Source organism: Arachis ipaensis, chromosome B07, assembly GCF_000816755.2.
Source record: "Arachis ipaensis cultivar K30076 chromosome B07, Araip1.1, whole genome shotgun sequence".
Classification (NCBI taxonomy): domain Eukaryota; kingdom Viridiplantae; phylum Streptophyta; class Magnoliopsida; order Fabales; family Fabaceae; genus Arachis; species Arachis ipaensis.
In genome coordinates, this window is record NC_029791.2 from 125,858,387 (window position 1) to 125,863,416 (window position 5,030).

Consider the following 5,030-nt stretch of genomic DNA (forward strand, 5'->3'; position numbering starts at 1 on the left):
TTTTTTTTTTTTTTTTTGGGTCGAGAGCATGGGCCAGAGAACTGACCCAGCCAGACAATCAGAACATGATAAAACCCCAGACCCGACCCGATAGTGCCCGACCCGACTCCGGAAAAACCCAACTCTAAGGATAGAATTCATCGTGTTCAAACGCTGTCTGGCTGAGGGTGCCATTGTCGCCGGAAGCTCCATTACGGGTTGAAGAACCTGATGCATGGATCTAAAGCCTGCCGCAATCGTTTATCCATGTTGTTGTCGTACTGAATCCGCCCGGATTCATCATGGGTTCTCCATTTCCACTGCCCGTCGCCGACCCCAGATGTTGACGCCCCGGGTGATGGCACCGCCGTGAAGGACTTCCTTCATTGTTCGCATTCACCGCGCCGCTAATTCTCTGCCTCGAGCTCGATTGCCAGGCTGTGGGTCCGTCAGTGCTCCCTCTACGTGCTCGTCTCCATGAATGGAATCTGTGGTTGCTATTGTCTGAGGTTGGCCGAAGCACTGCAGTGGATCTCAGCTGCATCCCCTCTTCAGCTTGTTGCTTGTCTTGACTCTCCGTTTCCGCCCTCTCAGGTAACCCATTCTCTAATTGGTGCCCTTGATGGTTGATAGGACCTGAGACCCTTTTGACTTGTTTATGCATCCTCTGATTATGCTGAAGAATTGCGAATCCAGCTTCTGTTCTGATTGTGTTCCTGATTTGATTAGGAGGATCAAAAATCCACTGCCTCCTGAGTTCATTCTCTGCTGCCATTGCTGCCAGTTGATGAGCTACTTTATTGCCTTCCCTTGGAGTCCAGGTAGCTCCCACATCCGGAGCTTCGTCCAGCAGTTGGAGAATGTCTCTGATGATTGCATCCGCGTCTGCTATGGGTGTTCTAGCCTTGATGGCTTAAACCAAAGGTAAACAATCAGATTCAATTATGCAGTTGCCAATTTGTAAATTCTTTATTAGAATAAGTGCCTCTCTGTATGCTTGAGCCTCTGCTGCTATTGCTGATGTTGTGGTAAACCTTGTTGTTGTTCCAGTAATGATCTTTCCCTGCCAATCTCTGACGACTACTGCTGTGGCTGCGATGCCAGATTCCCTATGGAAAGTCGCGCCAGTATTTACCTTCAACTTGTTTTGTGGCGGGGGCCTCCAGGTAATCCTCTTCCTCTCACCACTCCTATCTTGTCTTGGGATGTTGTCTGTGCTGCTACCCCTTGTTGTATTGTGATATTCTGTTGCTAGCTGCTCTGCGTTGATAATTACCTGTTTTGGATTGATTTTTATTTGCTGGTAAATGTGCTGATTCCTAGCCTTCCATATGCACCAACAAACACTACCCAGATTACACAAAATTCTGTCCTGTTCCTTCCCTGTCCCACTCTTTATCTTCCGAACTGTATCCATCATCCATTTTTCGAAAGATGTCACATTATTGGTCGTAGGCGCAATTTGTAGGCTAGAACCAAACCAAACTGCTCTAGTCCACGGACACAATAGTAATGCATGTTCAACTGTTTCGTTCTCAACCTGGCATATGCTGCATGATGGTTTAACTGCGCATCTACGCTGGTACAAATTGACGTTCACTGACAAGATTATATGCACTGCTTTCCATAAGAATATTTTTACCTTTTGTGGCACTGGTAATCTCCAAATAGTTTTCCACACCTCCCTCAAATTCTGACTTGTTGAGGCTTTGCTCAGATTTATCTCCTTCTTTGTATCTTTCTCCACCTTCGCAGAGTGGTAACCAGATTTCACTGAATATTGTCCATCCAATCTGTCTGGCCAAACAAAATGATCTCTCTTGTTAATCAGGCTGATGGGTGTTCTTCTTATCAATTCAGCTATGTTCTCCGGGAATAATTCCTGAATTCTGTTCACGTCCCATCCTTCGCCCTCTTTTATTAACTCGCTAACCCTTCTGGTTTGTCCTTCACCATGTCTCCCCAGTTTGTCTATTCCAACCACCCAATTGTCTTTCCAAATGTCAATCTCTATTCCACTCCCTACGCTCCATCTACCTCTTCTTCTAAGGAAGTCTCTTCCCTCCAACAAGCTCTTCCATATCCATGACGTGTTCCTTCCTTTTCCAGCCTCCCAAAGGCTGCAGTTTGGGTAATAAATAGCCTTTAGTGTCCTAGCCCAGATTGCATCCTCCTCCTTTAGTAATCTCCATGCTTGTTTCGCCAAGTGCGCAATGTTCTGACATTCTACATCCTTAAACCCCAATCCACCATTTAATTTACTCTTTGTCAATTTTGACCACCCTTTCCAATGAATACTCCTTTCCTTTCCATTATTTGTCCACCAGAATCTCGCAATTGCTCCTTCGATGCTCTTGCAAAAAAGACTTGGGGAATTTAATGACATTCATAGCATAGGTTGGAATCGCTTGTACAACCGCTTTTATCAAAACCTCCTTTCCTGCTTGATTTAATAGTTTCTCTTTCCAACCTTGCATCTTATCTAATATCTTCTCCTTTATCCATTCCAAAGCCCTGTTTTTGGACCTGCCCCAACTCGCTAGTAGCCCTAGGTATTTTCCAGGATCTTCCCACGTTGCCATTCCAGTGATCTCCTCTATATTAACCCTCATTTGAATAGATACTTGACTACCAAAAATCAGCCCGAACTTCTCAGTGTTGATTGTTTGACCTGATGCTTCAGTGTATATATTTAGAATATGAATGAGTTGATAAATCTCTTCTTCCTGTGCACCTACAAAAATTATACAGTCATCAGCGAATAACAAATGAGTAATAACCGGTGCTGATGGAGCTAGCTTAATTCCAGAAATACGTTTATCCCTGATCGCCTTTTCCATGAGAACCGTGAAGCTTTCAGCCGCCAAGATAAATAAGTAGGGTGATAGAGGATCTCCTTGCCCGAGTCCTCTTTGTGGGAAGATCTTGTTTGTCAGATTTTCATTTAATTTGAATCTGTAACTAGCACTTTTCACGCAGCTCATCACCAGCCTCACCCAATCATTACTGAAACCGAACTCTTCCATGATCCTTTGCAAGAAGCTCCATTCCAATCTATCGTAGACCTTATTCATGTCCAGTTTTATAGCTAGATCCTGACTTCCCAAGCTTCCTTTCCTGTTTAGCTTATGAAAAGCTTCATGCACTATGATTATATTATCTTGTATGAGTCTTCCTTTAACAAAGGCACTCTGGACTGGGAAAATGATGAGGTCAAGCACTTTTCTTAGTCTCCCCACCAATACTCTTGTTACAATCTTATATACAAAGTTACAACAACTAATAAGTCTGAGCTGATTGAGGCTTTCCGGTCGGCTTACTTTGGGTATCAAAACAACCGTTGTTTCCCCTAAGTCCTCAGGTATCACACCATCTTCAAAGATTTGCTTCACTAGTGCACAAATATCTTTGCTCAGAATATCCCAATGTTGTTGAAAAAATAACCCATTTAAACCATCTGGTCTCGGAGCCTTTAACCCTCCCATACTAAAAACTGCCTCCTTTATTTCCTCGTCATTAATGTCTGCCATGAGCTCCTCATTCATTTCTCTAGTGACTCTCCTTGGGATGTCTTTTACACACTCTTCCATGTTCCTGTCCCTTTCAGAAGTAAACAATTCAGTATAATGTCTTTCTACTACCCTCATTATGTTTGCTTCCCCATGTATCCACTTACCCGTTCCATCTTTCACTCTGTCTATTCTGTTCCTAATTCTTCTCTGTATGGTCGAAGCATGAAAGAAAGCAGTATTTTTATCCCCCCATTTTAGCCATTTCAGCCTTGATCTGAGACCCCAATACTTTTCCTCTTGTTTCCAAAGTTCTGATATTTGGGTTTTCAAATCTCTCTCTCTTCTTAGGTCTCTTTCCATCAAATCAGCTTCTTGGATATGATGTAGCTCAGTTTTCATTTTTTCTATTTCTTTGTCTGCCCTCTTGAATTTTTGTCTACTCCATTCTATTAACTCCCTTTTGCATCTGTTTCTTTTCCTTATGAATTGGCTCCAACGATTCCTATTACCCTCCTCCTGCTTCCAACAATTTCTGATCACCTCTTTGCATTTCTCATGGTCTGGCCAAAATGCCTCAAACTTAAACTCTTTTTTTATCCGGCCTCGCGGCTGAGTTTCCAAAATAAGCGCACAGTGGTCCGAAGTTATAGCAGGAGCAGCCTTAAGAGTAACATTCTGGTACATCTGCAACCATTTTCAATTCACTAACACCCTATCTAATCTCTCCCTAGTAACAAAATTATTTCTAGGATTACTAAACCAAGTATATCTGCTACCTTTAAGGTCAACATCCATTAAGCCATTATCATCAACAAACTTTCTAAAGGTTTCTAAACATTTTTTTGGTTGAGGATGGACACCTACCTTCTCATCTTGACTTAAAATATCATTGAAGTCACCCATGTAAGCTTGAGGTTCCTCGTTGCTCATGTTACTTACCGTTAGTTCTTGTGTTTCGAGTGTTTATTATTACTGGATAACAGGTAAATATAATGAGTAGAAGTGAGTTCAAAGTCCAATTAAAATAATTTAGAAAAGTATAGATAGACAATGAAAATACTAAATAATGTGAATAATAGATATATCGGATGGTCAATTCATTGGGTGTGCCGATGGTTATCCTAATATTAAGATTTAGGTGGGTAATTTGGGGGTGTAGTGTGTTTTTATTTTATTGGGTCAATTTTAGAGCCTATTGTTTACATTGTTCACAAAAGTCATTGTCTACTTAGTAAAATCCAAATAATTTCAAATTTCCATATTGGTCAGCGGCAAACCCTTAAATGAAACTCAATACCGCGACGGATTAATCGTTGGCCTATCGAGCTAGGAAATACCGTGGGGAACCAAAAGAAAAAATCCAAATAATTTTATTAGTTAATTGAATTATTATAAATAGATATAATAAGAATGTAATTAGAGAACATTAAATTAGTAATTAATATATTTGTTTTTTGGAATTATCTTCTCTTTTTCTCCCTCTAATTTGAATAGATTTTTCTCTAATTTTTTTTATATTGATTCATTCTTTACTTATTC